This window comes from Arvicanthis niloticus, chromosome 13 (assembly GCF_011762505.2).
Source record: "Arvicanthis niloticus isolate mArvNil1 chromosome 13, mArvNil1.pat.X, whole genome shotgun sequence".
In the NCBI taxonomy this organism is placed as follows: domain Eukaryota; kingdom Metazoa; phylum Chordata; class Mammalia; order Rodentia; family Muridae; genus Arvicanthis; species Arvicanthis niloticus.
This window is the reverse complement of record NC_047670.1, coordinates 73,767,196-73,788,032: the sequence shown is the minus strand read 5'-3', so window position 1 is coordinate 73,788,032 and position 20,837 is coordinate 73,767,196.

Below are 20,837 nucleotides of genomic sequence, written 5' to 3'. Positions count from 1 at the left end.
TGCCCAGATGTTAGCTCACCAAGAGGCTTCACAGATAAGAGGCAAGGCAGAGAGTTTGCAGGGTGCAGGGCACCCTGCAGGGGTGAGAGTCTGTGGGAAGCAGCTCACTGTCAGACGCCACAGAAAGAGGCACACAAAGTAGGTCCCCCTCTGCTGTGTCCAACTTGACTTAACTTTGCCTTCCTCTTTCCTCTCCTAGGTCGTCGGGACTGTAACACTAGCCTGAGCTACATAGGAAGACCCTATCTCAAAAACCAGAAGGTCGAAGAAGAGTCAGGGAGGGCGGGTCTCTCAGCCTCTGCTGTCCCTGCCCAGCCAGGAGCACAGTCAAAGGTTTAGAGGAGGAGACATCCCAGCTGAGGTCCGCCCCTGAATTTGTTACCACTAATGAACAGCCCATTTTTGGGTGCTATTCAGGGGTCAAAAGGTGACACCATTCCCTAGCCCCCAGGCATCTTGGGGCCAGGAGAGCAAGTGTGCAGTCTCCACCCAGGGTGAAACTCCAAAATACTGGGAAACTGATTGGGCAAAGTATGAAGACCTATTCGGAAGGGTGGAGACAGAGGCCGAGTGACTAGGCCTGGCCCTGAGAGTCCGGGTGATGGTGGTACCAGGTGTGGTCGGAGAGACTGAGGTCATGCCCTGCTGCCTGCCAGACCTTGTTTCACGCAAAAGTGACCCTCACCTTAGAGGTTACAATGTTCTAAACAACGTGCATCTATTAAGCACCTACGGCATGCCCAATCAGAGCTGGCTACTAGGGGCTTGTAGGATACGTGGTTCTACGGAGCTTACACTAGAGTGGAGATCACTTGTGCATGCTGGTCAAGTACTCATTAACAGACAGTCTTCTCAGGTCTAGAGTCTTCACTTTCCTTAAGGATAAAGTGGAGGTTGACGTATGAAGTATAAGGTCTTCTTATAATTTATACCCTCCTACTTCCAAAAAGCTTTTTTTAAAAAAATTGATTTTCAAACGAAACGCAATAAGTGTTGTTAAAGGAGAATTGGGGGGTGGGAGTGGGGGGAGGGGAGAAAAAGAAACAAAGAAGCCAGTTGAAGGAGAAAAGGGAGAAAGAGGACTGAGGATACCGGGGATTGAGTCAGATACCAGGAGCATCCTGATTGTGTTGCTTCTAAAGTGGATAATCAGATGTGGCTCTGAGCTTCCTGGCAGCCAAGGAGAAAGGGAATCAGATAATCAGATTGGTTTATATAGTTACCATTATGTGACAATGTGAAATATATCAGGTCTTCCAGAGAAAAATTTGTTTTATATATATATATATATATATATTATATATATATATATAACAAATTTTATTTATATATATATATATAACAAATTTTATATATATATATATATATATATATATATATATATATATACACACACACACACACACACACACAAGGTCTCTGGTAGCTCAGGGTGGGTGACCTTTGAGGCAGCTATGTAGCTGAGGGTAACCTTGAATTTCTGGTATTGTGGCTTTTTCCACTTAAAGGAGTTACAGGCACATGCTACCACGTCCAGCGGTCCTCTTTCACATAAATAGCATAGATTACCATGTTAGATCATGCCCTGTGTGGTCATTTTTATTTTTTAAAAAGATATTTTTTTATGCACGTGGGTATTTTCCTCTCTTGTTTGTATGTGCACCAAGATGTCTGTAGTACTCACAGAGGCCAGAAGAGGGCGTCAGATTCCCAGGAGCTGGAGTTATAGGCAATTGGGAGCTACCAATTGGGGAGTTCGTAATGGAACCCCCATCCTCGACAAGAGCAGCAGGTGCTCTAGCCCTTAGTGGTAGCTTTTTTCCAGGGAGAGAGAGTGTGTGTGTGTGTGTGTGTGATACACACACACACACACACACACACACACACACATACATATATATATATATATATATATATATATATATAGTGTTTTATATATAATATACAATATATAATATGCATATTATGTATGTGTATATACATGTGTGTATATATTCCTTGAAATCCCAAGCTAAAACAAACCTTCTGTCTTTTTAAGTTGATCTATCTCAGACATTCCATCACAGAAAGCTAACAGAGCAGCTACCTTGATGTTGTCCACCTGACCGTGTTTATGGTTACTTCTCCTGCCTGCCACCAGCACTAAAGGCTATAACACTAAATGTCACTTGGCAAATGCATGTGTGCCGGCGTGTCTGGTGGCAGGCTGTGAAGTCATTTGGGCCATGTTCTTGAAAGGCCAATTAAGACCTTGGCTCTTTGTTTTCTTTCGTTCTAACTAAAAATGTATATTTTTACTTGTACACAGGCCTGTAGGTGCCCGTGGAGGTCAGCGACAGTGTCCAGTCCTCAGGAGATGGAGTTACAGGGAAGTGATGAACCACTATGTGGGTGCTGGGTCCTCTGCAAGGGCAGCAAAAGCTCTCAACCATTGAGCATCTTCTTTGCTTCCTGACAGTGATGAAGTGAATAGTCTCCCTCTGCCACACGCTTCAGTCACGGTGCTCTGCCAGGGTCAGAGCAGTGGCACCAAGCCAGCACAGACTAAAAGCTCTGAAACCCCAAGCCAAAGCAAACCTTTCTTCTTTTTAAGTTCATCTGTCTCAGACATTTTGTCACAGCATCAGAAAGTCAATGTAGTTGCTAAGTTGGTGTTCAAAATATATAGGCACTTGGTGCCATGAACTGATACTGAGATAGAATTCAGAGGAACAATTGTATAAGTAGGTTGTTTCCTCACCCCAACACTAGTCCTGGGTATTGGTGTGTGTGTGTGTGTGTGTGTGTGTGTGTGTGTGTGAGAGAGAGAGAGAGAGAGAAACAGAGAGACAGAGAGACAGAGAGACAGAGAGACAGAGAGAGACAGAGAGACAGAGAGAAACAGAGACAGGGACAAAGAGAGACAGAAGGTGTCAAGGAGCTTAAAGTAGACTTGAATTATGTAGCAGAGACTGGCTTTGAACTCACAATCCTTCTGTCCCCACCTTCTAAATGATTGAGATCACAGATAGGCACCACCACCCTCAGGTCACTTTGCCTTTCTTAGGAAACATCCTCGCACACTGTGGTCTCAGCAGCTAGAAGACATTCACATCCTGGCTGGAAGAACATCGCAGTCTAGAATTACAAATCACTTTGCCTACACTTGCTTTTAGAACATGTGTGGTTTTATTACACCTAAGTCTTTGATCCACGTGGAATTTGTTTTGGCTCCAGGGATTGTGGACCGCTGTCTTTGCTCACTGAGTTAAATGGATAGGTTTGAATCTTTCTACTCAGGTCCCCAGACCTTGACATAACTTTCTTTCCATGACTTTGTGCTCTGACGTATGAGATTTGATGCCAACCCTATGGAAGACAGTGGAAGATGGAGAAAGGTCCACCTCCTGGGGAGTGAGCTTTCCAGTCCTTTTTGCATTCTGGGCTTTCGTCTCTCCTGTGTAATGAGGACAAGGGTAGATGCCACTACCTTACACCCTTCTACTGTACACAGTTTGGTCCTGGAAATTGCAGAGCACGTGTATGACAGATCAAGGGATCTGTCAGGGAAGATAGTTATCAGTGCCTGGCCAGCCCTCCCTAACCCTAACCATGGCCACCCTTCCTTGTACAAGGCCCAAGGGTCTGCAGACCAACTGCCTCCCATCCCAAGATACCCTTGCACGCCGAAGAGAAGGCAAAGTCCAAGGGAAGCTACTTGAGGGACAGTGGGCAGGCTATTCCACTGCTGAGAATGCTAATTCTGTCTGAGGTGATTCCAGAGCCCTAAACCCACCCAAGAGAGCAAGGCCTGGGAAGCGCTGGACAGCCCTGCTCCCTAGCAAGGAGAAGCCTGTGTCCTGTGTGACCCCGGCCTCATGCAGATACACAAGGAGGGCAAAAATTAGGCTTTGAAGTGGCTGGACCTGGGTTCAAATCTCTGCCTTGCCACTTACCCTGAGCAACTTTGACAGGATACTTAGCCTCCAGAGTTTCCCAGTGAGTGATGTTGGGAAGATTTTTATGACAAATGAAAGCATGCCTAGGGAATAGGAGTCCATCTGAGGATACCCCATGTTCACACTCACTGTCCTGGATGCTGGGACTTAAACAAGCTAGGGCAAGATGCAATGGAAAGAGATTTTGGTTAGGGGGCCAAACCTACCCATACTGGCATCCCAGCCCTATAACTGTATCTGTTCCTATGCTCAGGACACTTAGCATTGACCCCTGTACAGTTGGCACACAAGACTCAGTGAAATCACTATCCTCTAAACATGCATGGTGTTCCAGGAAGCCGACTCCCCGCAGCATGCAACAGAGACTTGTGTTCAGCCCTGGGGGAAGAAGGCTTACATCTGCTGGATACACTAGCTTAACACGTGTGGTAATGATCCCACAGCCCCAGCGGGAATCTTGCCACAACTTGCTCTCGGTTCATTCGATTAGAGTTAGACAGCAGTGTTAAAGGGGCTGTTTTCAGCCCTGCAGCCATGTCATCTCCAGCCAATCTATAATCCCCATCAATAAGTATCAGATAAAATTGCAGACAGTTACATTTGAATCTCAGATGAGCACTTTTGTAGTGTATGTATATCCCGGATATTGCCTAGAACATAAATTTAAAAACAACAACAAAAAACCCCTGTTGTTTGTCTGGAATTCAAGCTTAATTGAGTCCTGGATGTTTGTTTGCTGAGGTCAGATCGCTGTCGCAAGCAACACACCACTGTGTGTTTGTGAAACATTTTAAGTGGCCATTACATCAGCTCTGTGTGTGCTCTCTGCTGATGACGTCATACTGGAAGCGTCAAGCCGCCATGCTCCTTTGGACAGGTGTGTCCTGGTGGCATGTTTGGCACAGAAGAAGGAGCTGTGTGGTGTTGCTGAGGGGGGCAGTCCTGGGAATCAGGGAGAGTAGGGGTAGTGCTGGAAGCTGGTAGGAGTTTGGCTCTGGGGATCCCTCAGTCAGTTAACAATGTCATTATTATTACCCCCAATTAACATGTGCATCTATTTAGCACAGAGAATCTAGCCAGGGATTTTCAAAGCCCCAGAGGAAGGTGAACTCTGAAGCCCCCAACTGACCCACAGACGCCAGATGAACTCTGCGACCTTGACGGGAGGAGAGGGCACACGTGGATCTTCACAATGCCAGTCAGTGCCTGAAGAACCCACAGAAGACCATGTCTTTGTCTGAGTTTACCTCTGCCCCTCCCACAGCCTCCCAGGCTAAGGATGGAAGAAACTCAAGAGGAGCCTATTTGGGCGAAGGTTACTCAGCGGTGTCCCCTCACTGGGGAAGATGCTGGTCACATGCTTGGGGCCAAGGAAGGAATCAGGAAAGGCAGGCAGATACTTGGGTGGGACAGCAGCCAAAGAAAGGCTGAAGACACCAAGGATTAAGGAGATGAGAACCTATACAAATAACATTGTTTTGACGTGGGCCATTCTGACACCTAGTGTGATGGGCAGGGCTCCTAAAATTGAAGGTGAGTGGGGGAGGGGTCATAAAGGAGTGTGTGCGGTGTGAGTGGGTCAGGGCCAAGGTCCTCAGGGCAGTCTGGGAACAGCAGTAGTTTGTAGGAGTCTCCTGATCCAGGGCTTATCTCTCTGCACAGCCTACCCCAGCTCTGGCCACTTGGCGTTAGCCATACCAGCTACCTTGCACACTCCCACCCCACCCCCCTCAGGGCATTTGTTATTACCCTCGATCTCCTGAAATACTCTTCCTGAGTGAGTCCATTTGTCTATCTCCTCTCTTCCTCTTCCTAGGGCCCTTCTCACCAGAGGGGAGTCCCTCGGCTCCTTTTGCTGCCCTGGCCTTTCACGCCTCGCCACCTTGCCTCCCCACCTTGCCCCAACCGGCTTCCTCTTTCCACAGCACCTCTAACCACTAGAGACTCCATTTGTTTGTCTTTCTGTCTGTTTGCTGATCATACCCCAAGCCTGCAGAACTGCACCTGACCGAGTAAGTGCTTCACAAACACTGAACGTCTTGAACTGAATGTGAAAGAATCTTGCAAATCTTATTTCTAAGCAGGGTGCTTGCAAGAGTTTCCTCCAGAGCTTGTTAAGACATGCTGGCCCTATTCCCTTCCCTAGTCCTCTGAAATTGGCTTGAGACATTCTCCAGGTTCCTGGATACTGTACCCTGGTCCAGGCCCCTCACTGAGCGCCTGGTTTGTGAAGGCCTTCGGAGCCTGCTCTGTGCAATGTCATGGTCTAAGTAGGGGCTGAGCCAGTATTCTGAGAGTTCTGAGCAAGTGAAGCCCTTTCTAGATTTTGGGGAAAGTGTAGGGGTGCTCTGTGGTCCAGCCTGGAGGAGCCTACATCAGAGGCAGCACCAAGTGCTACTGTTCTGTTTGATATTTCCCACTGTCAGCATAGCCTGGTGCCTAGTACTTAGCTAGGTGAATAGTGTTACTGATTCCTGCCCCTGGTCAGTAGGGCAGCCTGGGTTGTTGTCACCTCCCAGCAAGGCTGGGAAAGCCAGAAACCAAGGATCCCTCAACCATCCCGAAGCCTGGAGTTTTGGAGTGATGCCCTCCGGTTGCTGCCGCATTGTTTATTGACCTGAGCCAGGATTGTGACCACTTGTAGTCTGTTTCCTGTGCGTAATGCAGGGAAGACAGAGGATTCCTCCCAGAGATGCAGCTCTGGAAGTTCCCTGTAAGCTACAGCTCCCGTGTAAGCCCGAATCTCACGGACCTCATCCGCCTACTTCCCCAACATCTCCACGGGCACCCTCTACCCAAGGACAAAGCTCTGGCTCCTGGGCCTGAAACCCAAGCTCCTCCTTCCTGACCCCAGTCCTTTCCTGTACTTGCTGCCACTCCTCTGCCCACACCCTTCCCTGTAGCCAGAGTTAGTCACCAGCTTGAGCCTGACACCGTGTCACATCTCACACCTTTGCACAGACTGTTCCAGGCCTGAGAGTCTCCCTCCCTGTTGCCCTGAGACTCCAGCATCACCCTGCTTCCTTGTCTGTGCTTGATGTGGTGTTGGGCAGCAGGTTAGCTCCTGCAGCCGCCACCTCCAGGCTCAGTGACCTCAGGCAAAGTTGCTTACAGTTCTCTGCCTCGGTTTACTTGTCAGCAAAATGGAGAAGAGAACAAAACCAGCCGTTTCCTAGGGGGTTGTCGATGTGCTGACACACGGAAGAGCCATGGAGCTGACACCGCTGCTGCTGCCCAAGGGGCTCATGGATACCTCTGAGAGAGCAAGACAAGGTCCTAAGGACCGACCCGTAGGATGCAACCATATCAGTAGTGCAGCGAATCTCAACAGAAACAGCATTCCGAGGCAATGATGGCGGTCAGAGCTAAAGGGCGGAGCTGGAGCAAGTGACTAGTGAAGGGTAGCTGAGGGAGAAGAGGGGGAGGGGAGCTGAGGCTGCAGGAGTTCTCCCAACCCCTGTCCTGTGCACCATTCTCAGGAGCCTCTCCTTGGTTCCCATGGTGCGGTCGCCAGTAACGCAGCAGAGCTGGGCCCGCAAGGTCCTGGCAGAGTGTGGGCCCTGGAGTCAGACACGGCTGGGGAGTGCAGCAGGCGCATGCGTGGCCACCATCAATCTCCCTTACCTCACACTCACAGGAACTACTGTCTGCTCTGGAGTCAGGTCACCCTGGGCTCAAGTCTCTGCTCTACACTCTCTAGCACGTGACCTAGGATAAAGCACACAAGCCACTGTGACTAGCACATGACTGAGGTGTGAAGGAGGTAAAGCAGAAGCTCGGGTACCTGTGACTGTTCGTCACGGAGGTGGGCAACGTTGTAATCATCACATCGTTCCCTCCCCTGTTGTATATATTTGAAAATTTCAATAATAAAACGTAAAAGGAAACCCGAATATAAGACCATGCTTCATTATGAATGTGTCCAAAGTGTTCAGCCTCAGTTCTCCAGAGGCTAAGGGATTAACATTGTCTAATGAAAATTACAGATTTGGGGTTGGGGGATGGCTCAGTGAGTTTGATCCCCAGAATCTGTAAACAACAAGATTTGGTCACAGACCTGTAATGCCAGCAGGCCTGGGGGCGGAGTGGGGGGAGTTGAGGGGGGAGGGGAATAGAGGCCAAGTCTGGGTTGCAGAGCAGAAGCAGCAAAGGCAGGAGAGGCTCTGCCACAGCTGGGCGGAAGGTGAGAACCAGCTCCAGAAAGTTGTCCTCTGACCCCATGCATGTACCGTCCAGCATCCATGTGCCTGTACTTACAAACATACAAAGTCAAAACTGAGGGAGCTGGAGAGATAGCCCGGTAGCTGAGAGGGCCTGCTTCTCTTCCAGAGGACCTGAGTTGAGGTCAGCCCTTACATCAGGTGGTTCACAATTGCCTGTAACTCAAACTTCAGGACATCAGTCTCTCTCCTCTGGCTTCAGAGAGCAGTTCCACACACCTGGCCTTCATTCACACAAACACACACAGATACACAGACACATACATACAATTTTATTATCTATTTATTTACTTATTTACTTATTTTGAGACACGATCTCTCAATGTGGCCCTGGCTGTCCTAGAACTCACTCTGTAGACCAGGCTGGCTTCAAGTTGTAGAGATCCGCCTGCCTCTGCCTCCCAAGTGCTGGGATTAAAGATATATATCACCACACCTGGCAAACTGCAATTTTTTTAAATTAAAAATATAACTTGTTTTCAGTCATTGATTTACCTAGCCACGCTGGATGGGAGATTTGCTCTATTGCCACGTGCCTATTTTATATTTTTAGGAATGTGGGGTGTGTGTGTGTGTGTGTGTGTGTGTGTGTGTGTGTGTGTAGACATCTTTTGAGAGCTTCTCTTTTTCCCCTTACTGAGGAAGGGCCTCTTGTTCTGAGGAAGGTTCTCTCGTTCTACTGTGTTGGCATTTTAAGCCTTAAGTTTCCCTGGCAATTCTGTCTCTCATCCTGTAGGAATGTTGGGACTACAGACATGACACTGGATCCCACTTTTTTTACATGGATTCCGTGCTTCTGACTTGGAGAGAAAACACTTTTACCTCATGAGCCACTTGTATTCATTTTTTAAAAATTATTTATTTGTTTTATGTATGTGAGTACACTGTAGCTGTCTTCAGACACATACCAGAAGAAGCCACAAGATCCCATTACAGATAGTTGTGAGCCACTATGTGGTTGCTGGGAATTGAACTCAGGACCTCTGGAAGAGCAGTCAGTGCTCCTAATGGCTGAGCCATCTCTCCAGCCCACTTGTGTTTATTTTTAAATTAAGGGAACTAGAGTCTGAAGAAGCCAAGTTGCCCAGGCCATGCCTGGTTAGTGGAGCTGCTGAGATCTGAAATCTGCAGCCAGGCAGTCTGTCTTCAAAGTCCTGAACTCCCATGCTACAGCAGGCTGTAGAGTTATCTACCTTGGGAGCCACTCGGGTGGGCTACCCATCCTTACAACCCTCCTGATCCTCTGCATCCTTGTCTGGCCAACTCCTGGGTTAAGCAGGGTGAAAAGACAGGAGACTAAAGGACAGGAGAAAGGAGAGAGACCCTTACTGGGATACACTTTCTTCCAGGTTGATACAATGTTTGTAACCTTGAGTTTTTTGTTTTGTTTACCAGATCAACACTTCTTTCCCATCCATCAATTTTAGTCATTTAGATACTTAATAAACCCATCACCTTTGGTTCAGTGTGACTCCCAAAATTCTTTCCGCAGCGTAGTCAAGTGTCTGGCTTTAACTGAGTGGAAGTCCCTAAGATGAACAGGAACTCCTCAGCCTGTGGGTGGCTGTTGCTGATGACAAGAAGAGGCTTTCTGAGGGTGGGGACCATGGGAACTTGTCAGTAGGACCCCACCTCGAGAGTCAAAGCACTCAAGGACACTGCCCCTGAGAGTTGCTGACCTATGAACCAGCCAAGGGTGGGGCCCGGGCTTGAAGAGGGCACTGAGTGTGCTAGGCTGGGGTTCCTGAAGTCTTCTGCCTGGCTGCTAGCACAACCTTCACCTCCCTGACCTGTTCATGGGACAGCTGCTGCGCAGTCTCTTAGGTGAGAGCATTTGTGGAAGACCCAGGCACAAAAGGCTCAGGCTGCTGCTCGAAGACCATCTGTAGGAATACAGATCTCCTCGGATAACAGGGGAAAGGGAAAGGCTGGATGCCAGGAGCTCAGGGCTCCTTACTGCCTACCCTCAGTGTCTTCCAGCTACCCTGGGGGTGTATTGTGGGTGCAGAGTATGGTCTCCTTGCTTCTGAATGATTATAACTGAAAGAATTCAAGGATTAAAATCCCCAAATAGGCCCAGTGGTGGCGAGACATGCCTTTAATCTCAGCAGAGGTAGCTGTAAGTGGATTTCTGTGAGCTCAAGGCCACCCTAGCCTATAGAGTGAGTTCCAGGACAACCAGGACTGTTATGCAGAGAAACTCTATCTTGAAACCTCACCCTCCCACTCCAAAATCTCCAAATACTGGGAGCCACAGAGCCACCCCAGCCTCCAAAGTCTGCCTCTCAGTCTTTGTTGTCCACGTTTTCTCTCCCTCTCACCCCTCACCTCGTTGTTGAGTGTTTCTAAGCTCTGTGACAGGATCCACGTTTGGCCCCTCAGATACTTCGATGAATGAAGCATTGGTTCCCAGGTTCCTCACAGCCTGAGGGAGGCAGCCAGGACAGAGAACATACCCGACACATTACCTCAGGTGCCACCCCAGGCTTGACTATACCCTGGCTTCCATACTGAGCCCTCGACCCTGGCCTGGTCTGGTCAGATCTATTCTAGTGCTAGGCTATGAGTCTCCCAACGTCTCCTGTGAGTTTACCCTAAAATGAATGAAAAGTGGGGAACAGGTGCAATTTAGATCAGCTGCGTTCAATAGAGAGAAATACAATAGGAGACACAGACGCAGGCATGCAATTTAAACCCCCTTAATGACTACATTGAAAATATTTTTTTTAAGTAAAATCAATTTTGGTAATGTATTTTATTTAACTCAATGTACCTGAAATATTACCCTGCCAACGTGCAATCAATATGAAAAGTTATTAATAAAGTGATTTCTGCTTGTTTTTCAACGTCCTTAAATCTCAGCGTACACTTCGCTTCTGTGACTCATCCTCGCTTGGGGTTAGCCACAGGTGAAGCACTCAGTTGTCTCACGCGGCTGGTGGACGTCATCCTGGGCAGCCACATCTACACGTGGTATCTCAGTTTTCAATTCTGTTGTGCAAGAAATAGCCTCTCTCCTTGGGCGACTTTGGAAGGAAGAAGGGAGTAACATAGCCTCGGATCCCTGCCCAGAATCTCAGCCAGGTACCAGGCCAGAGCACAGGCTTAAGCTCTGGCGCATTAACCAACCAGAGGCTCTTAACACTAAAGGTGTGACCCATTAACCAATCAGAGAGCTGAGAGGTGTGACCCATTAACCAATCAGAGAGCTGAGAGGCTGGGAACCCAGGGAGGGCCCCTTCTGCCTGGGACCTCCCCGGTGATGCCCACCCTTTCTCTTCTGTCTCTTCCCCTTGAAATGTTTCCACCTCAGAACTCAGTGAGCAAAAACAGCACTGTAGCACGGAGAAAGGAGAAAAGACCAGAAGAGAACATGTCTTGCTTTTAACGGACTTCACTCTGGGTTTTAGAACTAAATAACTATTTTCTTCCTTTTAGTTTTCTACATTTTCTTTTTTAAAAAAATGTACCCCCTCGGGCTTGAACCTTGTCCGTGCTATGCGAGTACTGGAGTACACTTCCAGCCCCTTCAAAATTCTTAAACTATATAACTTAATAATGGCTTAGAATCATGAGCATGTATTCATTACTTATTAATTGGAAAGGTAATTTGCATTCATTCATATTTGGTTTTTAAATTCTGCCTTGCCTTTAAAGATCAGCAAAAGTGCTCATTTTGGAGGAGTTCCAGGGTCTAGTGGGCCCCGTCCACTGTTCTGCTGTGGCTCACTCACAACTGCCCAGGCCGAGTGTGAATAAACCTCTTTACAGCCTCCCCCGGATTCTTTTTCAACATAGTTTAATTTATGTGTGTGTGTGTTGTGTATGTGGTGTGTGTGAGTGTGAGTGTATGTGTGTGTGAGTGTATGTATGTGGTATGTGTGAATGTGATATGTGTGTATGTGGTGTGTATGTGATGTTTGTGTGTGGTGTGTGTGTATGTGTGGTGTGTATGAGTGTATGTGTGGTGTGTGTGAGTGTATGAGTGGTATGTGGTGTGTGTATGTGGTGTGTGTGTATGTGGTGTATGTCTGTATGTGGTGTATGTGTATGTGGTGTGTGTGGGGTATGTATGTATGTGGTGTGTGTGTATATGTAGTATATGTGTATGTGGTGTATGTGTGTATGTGGTATGTGTGTGTATGTGGTGTATGTGGTGTGTGTGTGGTGTGTGTGCACATGTGTGTGTATGTGGTGTATGTGTATGTGATGTATGTGTGTATGTGGTGCATGTGGTGTGTGCGTGTGTGTGGTGTGTGTGCACATGTGTGTGTATGTGGTATATGTGTGTATGTGGTGCATGGGGTGTGTGTGTGTGGTGTGTGTGCACATGTGTGTGTATGTGGTATGTGTGTGTATGTGGTATGTGTGTGTATGTGGTGTATGTGTGTATGTGATGTATGTGTGTATGTGGTGCATGGGGTGTGTGTGTGTGGTGTGTGTGCACATGTGTGTGTATGTGGTGTATGTGTGTATGTGGTATGTGTGTGTATGTGGTGTATGTGTGTATGTGATGTATGTGTGTATGTGGTGCATGGGGTGTGTGTGTGTGGTGTGTGTGCACATGCTACAGTACATGTTGAGGCTGTTGGGGAGTTAGTTTCTTCCTTCCACCTTGTTTTGAGGCGGGGTCTCTCCTGCAATTTATGCCTGCTGCACTGCATAGCTGAGCTTCTCAGCTAAGTCTCCTGTCTCACCTCCCATCTTCAGAGGAGTGCAGGGTTATAGACAGGATCCACCATCCTCCTCTTTTAAGTGGGGTCCGGGACTGAACTCAGGTCATCAGTTGTTCTGTGTCCGAGCACGTTTACCTACTGAGGCATCTCGCAGGCTCCTCCCCAACTCCTCCCCAACTCTCAAGAGTGGGTTTGCACTTTAGTACTCACGTGGCAACTGGCACAGTGTCTATCACGGAAAGAGCTCACACTGTGGGCTGGGTGTCAGGTCAAATGCAGCCCAAGGCTCCAACTGAGCTGGTTGCTGTAGGACTCTGTAGTCCTGTCTCTTCCTTATAAGTTATTAAATTTATTTATTTGATTTGTGTGTGTTGTGTGTATTGTGGACACGTGTGGTGCATGCATGAAGGTATGTAGGTATTCATGGGCTCACAAACAAAGACCAGAGCAGGTTATCGTGTCTTCGTTTATATAGAACTATGTCTTATTACCTAGAGATGGGGTTTTTCATGGAAGCCCACTCTTTTGGCTGGCTGGCTAGTGAGCTCTCAGATTCCTCCTGTCTCTGTTCCTCAGTGCTAGGTCCCAGGCATGAACAGCAACGCCTGGCTTTTTATGTGGATGCCAGGGGTCCAATCTCAGGTCCTTATGCTCTCAACTGCCGGCCCATTTCCTCAGCCTCTTCCTTTAATTTTTTAAAACAGATATATAAACATTTCTTGCTGACCAAGTTAAACCACTCCCCCTCCTGAAATATTCAAAACCACAAAGCCTCTTATAGGAGGATGGACACCTTGAGAGGTCACACTTTCCTTCATGTGCACCTGGCACCCCTCTTTGCCTCTGGATTGGTTGGTGTCCACCTTAGGGAGCTGGACTCACACATTCTGGTCATTTTACCTCGTCTATCAGTGTCTCTGTCTCCCTCTGTGTGTTTCTCTCTGTGTCTGTGTTTCTGTCTCTGTCTCCCTGTCTCTGTCTCTGTCTCTGTGTCTCTGTGTCTCTGTCTGTCTTTCTCTGTCTCTCTGTCTTTCTCTGTCTCTCTCTCTGTCTCTCTGTGTGTGTGTGTCTCTCTCTCTGTGTCTCTGTCTCTGTCTCTGTCTCTGTCTCTGTCTCTGTCTCTCTCTCTCTCTCTCTCTCTCAGCACACCACACTACACCACAGTCTCCACGGGTCTCCTATGACAGAATGCAATGTTTGGTGTACTGCTTGGGTGTAAGCTAACAAGTGGGGAGAACCAGGGATGGAGGCATTGGCTGTCACCACATTTGTAAAATGGGACCCTGAGCTGAGTCATCTGGCCTAGATCCAGGAAAATATTATAAATCCGTCTCTCTGTCTCACGCCAGTGACTGTCAGCTGTGCCGCAGAGGTCTTTCTTTCTTTCTTTCTTTCTTTCTTTCTTTCTTTCTTTCTTTCTTTCTTTCTTTCTTTTTCAACATGCTGGTTGAACACCTGAGACAGGCCCTGAGATCCCTCCCTGCACCACAGTCCCTTACTGCCAGTGAACATCACACTACAGAGATACCACTGAAATATTTATGAGGCTCGTGGCTGCTCTTAGCGTGGGAGAAAGGGGGAGACGCTGTACTTGCTCAGTGCCTAAGGCCTGTCACATCACACACGGAGCCTCTTAGCTCAGTGAAGGAGCTGTCATTAGTTCCACTTAACCTCAAGAACCCTGAGACACTGAGGTACGACTGCACAGCGGGTGGCACTCGGAGTCCTTGCCTTGGATTGACAGTCAAGCCCTAGCCTCTTCTGCAAGCAGAAGCCCTGGGCAACTTACAGGACCATCTCTGTAAGTGAGGCTGAGCTTCTGGTCTAGGGTAGAGATGAGCAGACTTGCCGCTGCTGGGAGATGACAGGAGATTCATAGTATACTGCACTTCTGTAAAGCCTAGCTCACGTGGAACAACCCAGTCTGTGTTGGCTACTGTTACCTCCATGGACCTAGTCACAGAGTGGGTAGTGAAGGGCTTGGGAAGGCACCGAGTCCCTCACCACAAGGAAGTACTCCAGGACAGGACACACTTCTTAGTCTCCCTCCTGTTTCTTTGGGGCTTAAGCCTGGGGTGGCTCTTCCCCTCACCATGTCCTAGCCTTGTGAAATAACTTGTCCTTGGGGAATAATTTGCACCTTTATCTTTACTGTCCCCCACAGACACTGGCTGCAGACAACCCTGCCCTGTAGGCTTGAGCCTTAAGCTCAGTATCATCTCTGTCCCATGGCAGAAGCCACCTCCCTTTTCAGCTACTCCTTAAAATGTTCAAAGTCCTCTCCAGCCTACAGGCCCAGGAGGGTCAGCTCCTCCCAGAGTCTCTATGCTGTGAGGCTCCCACAGCTCCAGCCCTAGAGCCACTTGGTCTGTGTCATAGGTCTCTGGAGGCTTCCCTAAACCTCCCCATCCCATCTGAGTCATTAAACAACTCTGGGCAGAAGTCTCAGGCTGAGTCTGCATCAGTGTGGGACCACTGTCCTCTTCCCGCCCCCCAATGTCTTGCTCACTTGTGCTGTCCCGACTCACTGTAAGGCACACAGGTTGGCAAGTTCCCAGGTACCCCACAGTGCTGCCAGGCCAGGTGATGCAGAGCAATGGCGCTGTCCAGCGGCCTCATTGTCTCCCAACTTTTAGGGGAACAGCAGGAAGAACTGAAGAACTTGCTGAAGGGGGTAAGGGGGGCCAGTCATGAAGACCACACCAGCACCTATGTATCTCTGCCCAGAGACCAGACCAGCCTCCCAGCTGAGCCATCCCTTCAGCAATGATGGCGCTCTTCCGGCAAGGTCATGCACAAGATCTGGCAGGGGAGAGGCCTTGGGCCTTTTGGCCTTGCCTGGATTTTCATTCCTCCCAGCTACTTCATTCTTGAACCAGAATCAATATTCCACCATTTCCTCTGCAGGTGGTTTTTCTTCCTACTGGGTGTCCCTTGAAATCTAAATGCTTACCCAAGGAAATGAATTTCTTGTGCGCGTGCGTGCGCGCTCGTGCATACAGGCTGAGGAGGTCACAAAGTAAGAAAAACATATTTGCTAAATTCTGACCTGGCCGCAGTCTAGAGCTAAGGTCAGCCTGACCCCATGTTCGGTACTTGTGAAACTTTTGCTAACTGCATTGTTCTGCTTCAGTAACCACAAGGCTTTCTGCTCCACAATGAAACAAAAACACCTTGGCGACACAGCTATGTCCTATTCTTACTAAGTTCATGCCCTTTTATGCTTGCTAACAGCCGTCACCAAACTTATGGTTTCTACCCTGATTAACCCCCAGCTCACTCAGCTTAGGGCCTCTAGTCTTGTCGTCACAGGAGTGCGTGCCCTAGGTCAGGTCCGTGTGGCTTAATAAAAACATCTAATTCATAACGAGCTCATCCTGGTCTCCTTCCCTTGGGTGAGAACAGCCCAGCTACGATGGCCAGAGGGCAGTTTACTTTTGAGACTTGGTTCTCCAGCCGTGGAGTCTGGGGATCGAACTCAGATCATCAGGCATGCGGGGCAAGTACCTTTCCCCGCTGAGCCATCTTGTTGGCCCAGGAAATGAATTTTAGTGGTAGGGTTTTGAGCCTGGTAGAGCAGAGGCTGGGATGGGTCCTCAAATCCCACCTCTTAGATTGGTGTCTTTGTGCCTGCAAGCACAGCAGCTGGGTTAGCCTCCTGCCCCGCCCCCAGGCAGGAAGAGACATCTTCTTCCTTTAGGAATGAAGCACAAAGTTGTTGCCTCATGTTTTCCTCCCTCCCCCTCCCTTCCCCTCCCCACCTTTATTTGTGTTCATGGAGAGCCTTCCTTCCTTTCTTTTCTGAACTTACTGAGTACAATTAGTTCTGCCAACTGGAATGTTGGCTGATGCTGTTGGTTAGGTCTTGTGCAGTGACCATATCTGCAGTGAATTCATGAATGCAGCAGCCATGTCACATCTAGAAGACAGCCTGTCACAGCACCCCCCCTCCCCGCCCCAATTCTTCAGCTCTTAGGTCCTTTCATCCCCTCTTCCCTTCTGTCCCCTAGCCTTGGTGGCAGGGGTGGATACAGATGTCCCATTTATCTCCTAGTACTCTCATCAGACACTCGTTCTCAGAGCCGTGACCAGTTAGAGTCTCCGTGCCAGCTGCTGCCCACTGCAGAAAGGAGCTTCTGTGACGGAAGCTGACAGCATCGCCAGTCTGCAGGTACAACCACAAGTATTAAAAAGATAGTGTGACAATGTGCCCATTTATCAAGAGTAGAGGGTTCTCCCCGGGTCCTATGACCTCCTGAGTTATGGGCTTTTAACTAGGTGTGCAGTACTGGGTATAAATTCTCTCCTGAGGAGCAGACCTCAAATCCCCGAAGAAAGAAGATGGTTTCCCCAGTAGCCTTCATGCTACGACTGCACTAGTGGGCGCATCTTGTCTGGCAGGTTTGTATTGCGTCATGCAATGGTCACTGCAGTGTGATGCTATTGATCACTTTTCCCCTCAATAGCATCTCCTGATAAGTTTTCAGTTCAACTACAGATCGATTTCTCTGTTCTGCAACCAAAGCGTGTTGTTGTCTTTTTCTTTTGTTTTTTCTTTTGGTTTTTCGAAACAAAAGTTTCTCTGTGTAGCTCTGTTTTGTTTGTTTGTTTTTGCTTTTTGAGGGGTTGTTTTTGTTTTTCCTTTTGGTTTTTCAAGAAAAAAAGAATTGTTTATTTATAGGAGTACACTATAACTACCTTCAGAAGAAGGTACTGAATCCCAGTACAGATGGTTGTGAGCCACCATGTGGTTGTGGGGAATTGAACTCAGGACGGAAGAGAAGTCAGTGCTCTTAACCACTGAGCCATCTCTCTAGCCTCCTCCCTTTTGGTTTTTCAAGACAAGGTTTCTCTGTGTATCCCTGGCTGTCCTGGAACTTGTTCTGTAGACCAGGCTGGCCTTGAACTCACAGAAATATGCCTGCCTCTGCCTCCCTAGTGCTGGAATTAAAGGCGTGTGCCACCATCGCTCAGCAAAGTGTGTTGTGTCTTTAGTAATAATGTTTTATCATCTTGTAATGGTCTATGAATCTTTCTGACCTTCCCACCAGTCATAACAGCTCTTTCTTCTGAATCACCTGACATCAATGTTGGCAGGTGTCCATCATGCACAGACAGACATCTCTGCTAGATCTGACCCTCTAGAGTTTTACGGTTATCTGTAGCATGACGTGTTAGTTGCTATTAGGTCTAAACTCCTGAACACTGATGAAGGTCCCTTAATGCGTAATGGGGACATTTGACTGTGGGTCCCTTGAAAGCATGAACAGGTATGCCACATGCCTCTGTCTCCTCAGCACATGAACGGTGCCAGAGCATTGTGGGTACTTGATGGATGGTTGTGAATCTATGTTTGTTGGGCTTACCATGTTGCAGGCACCTTACAATGCCTTGTCTATAGACCTCCGTAGTCCTCATAATCAATACCCCTGACAGGCACTCAGAGTTTTACCAAGTGAGTCCTTCAAGCTGCGATCTCTGTGTATACATCAGTTCTAGACACGCAGTGGATCTCCATTAGTAGTTAACTGAAAACTGGGTACGGTGGTACCTACTTTTAATCTCAGTACTTGGGAGGCTGAGGCAGGAGGATTGCCTTGAGTTTGAGCTTAGCCTAAGCTACCAATTTTTTCCCCACTTTAGAAAGTAATTGGATTAGTGTGTTTGCTGATGTATATCTCCTTTCCAGAGAAGGAAGCAAGCTCACAGAGGTCCGGTGCTCACCTAAGGTCATTCATTGGGCTAGTGAGGAGCAGGAATGCACACCCATGTTGATCTGATTCCAACACCTATATTCTTCATTACTGAGCTCTATCAGGTGTCAGCGCAGAGATGGGAGGATCGAGATACACAGCCTGTACCTTTAAGGCACATTCCATCTGGCAGATAAGCAGAAAGGTACACAAAGTAGGATGCATGATGGTAAGAGAACTCGTGCTTATTCCAGGAACTGGCAGGGCTGGAACCAAGACCCAGATGACTTCCCAAAGTGAGGGGCTAAGCCTAGACCAGAACATGGGCTCCTGGAAACTAATGGACCTGAACCAGGCTATGAGGGGGCAGAGCAGAAAAGATGAGCACCAGGCTGAGTGGGCAGAGCCTGTAGTCCCTACTCTTGCCTCAGTAAAGACACTCCAGTCCCACCTGCTGGCTGACTTCCCCCTGCCTAGATCCTAGTAGAGCCTAGGTATTGTGCAGAAAAGACAGGGATGCTGGGTGGTAATGCACACCTTTAATCCCAGCACTTGGGAGGCGGAGGCAAGCAGATCTCTGTGAGTTCAAGGCCAGCCTGGGCTACAGAGTGAGTTCCAGAACAGCCACAGCTACACAGAGAAACCCTGTCTCAAACAACAGCATAAGAAAGGCAGGGACAGGAGTGTGAGCCCACATCCTGCTGGCAACTCCTGCAGTGGATTGAGGGGGTCATTGCTTGCTAAGGCCCAGGGTTTCCACACCCCATGTTTTACAGACTGTATCTGGTATAATGTGTCTTAAGACAAGGAGTGGGAAGACAGCAATGGACACCCTAGTAAAGAGGGGGACTGTGTAGTCACATGCTTTACCACTGAGCTGTACACTCCAGAGAGAAACTCTGGCTGGCAGACTGTATGCGAGTGTCTGTTCTTCCTTAGGGATGCTGGGGTGAGGTCCCTATGTTGAGCAGAAGCTACAAAGAATAACAGACGTTGGGGAGCAGCCATGGATATGGGGGGGGGTCTGTCAGTACAACATCCTGCCTAAACTGCTGGGATCACCCCAGTCTGTGGCCTGTTCTGCTCCTCCCCTGGTTACTCATCTTGGCCTCAAAAGCCTGCGTGGGAGTGGGGTTTGCAGTGACCCTGCCTCAAAAAACAAAACAAAGGGAAGAGGAAAGAGAAAGAAGAGGAGAGAAAGAAAGAGAAAAGGCACACGCTCCCCCCCCCCAACCAGGAGATGGTGAGGGGGGGCAGGACGTGTGTAGACTTCACAAGGGTGTGGTGCTGGGTAGCTATGCCACCCAAAATATCTAAAGCTTTCTTACCTCTCTCTACCTGCCTCTGACTACCTATGTTCCTCTGCTTGGGCCTTGGGTTGAGAGTCACCGAGCTGAGAACTCTCCTCACCCTGGCTTGGCCCCCAGCAAGTCATGTTATTTTGGGTTAGTCACTCAGCCTCTTGGCCTGAAACTTCCACATCTGTAAAATGAGAAGTGGCTTCTGTCCACACCTTCATCCCCCTCCCCTCCCTGGCACCGGCCTCAAACGACCTGGCTGGCAACCTGAGCAGAAAGCAGGGTGAGCAGGCAGGCAAGCGGGGATGGGCCGCCACGGTGTGGAGCTGAAAAGAGGAGAGAGGAAGTGGCCAAGCTCACACCTCCTCCTGCCCCAGAACACACCTGCCCTCTCTCACCCAGTTAGCCTGCTGGAGATGTTGAGGGAGGGGAACTCTTCTTCTCCTGCTTCAGCCACTGTCTCTGCCTGCTTACCCTCTCCTAGGATCTCCTCATGTATTCTGAGATTCAGCTACTGTCCACATACTATTTAGCCAGAGTCTAGAACCTTAGTTTCATCCTAGACTGGCTGTCCGATGTTTCTTCTGAGCCTCGTGTCTAAACTTTAGAGCAGGAAGCAGGTGGCTTCCATGCACACACAGTGTATGGTGTCTCCCAGGCTGCACTGGAGAGGTCCTGCCAGAACTGCTCTACCACATTAATGAGGCTCTCTGTTAATGGCCCAGTACCCAGCCTCTGGTTCCCTGTCCCTCTGATGTCCCATCTTCCGTTATTGGGTACCTAGTCTCCTGCCAAGTCCTGACAGCCCTGTTCAGGCTCTTTCTAGTCTTAGAAACCTTATTTCCAGTCCCCAAATCTTACAGAGATGTGTTAGCTATGTGGCTCTGTCTGAAGTGCTTCACCAACCCCAGCCAGCTTGGTGCTCATAGCCTTCCATTCACAGAAGAGGAAACAAAGATCAAGCAAGTGTATCTTGTCCAGGACTAGGGCTGGGGCCCCAGAAAGCTGTTCC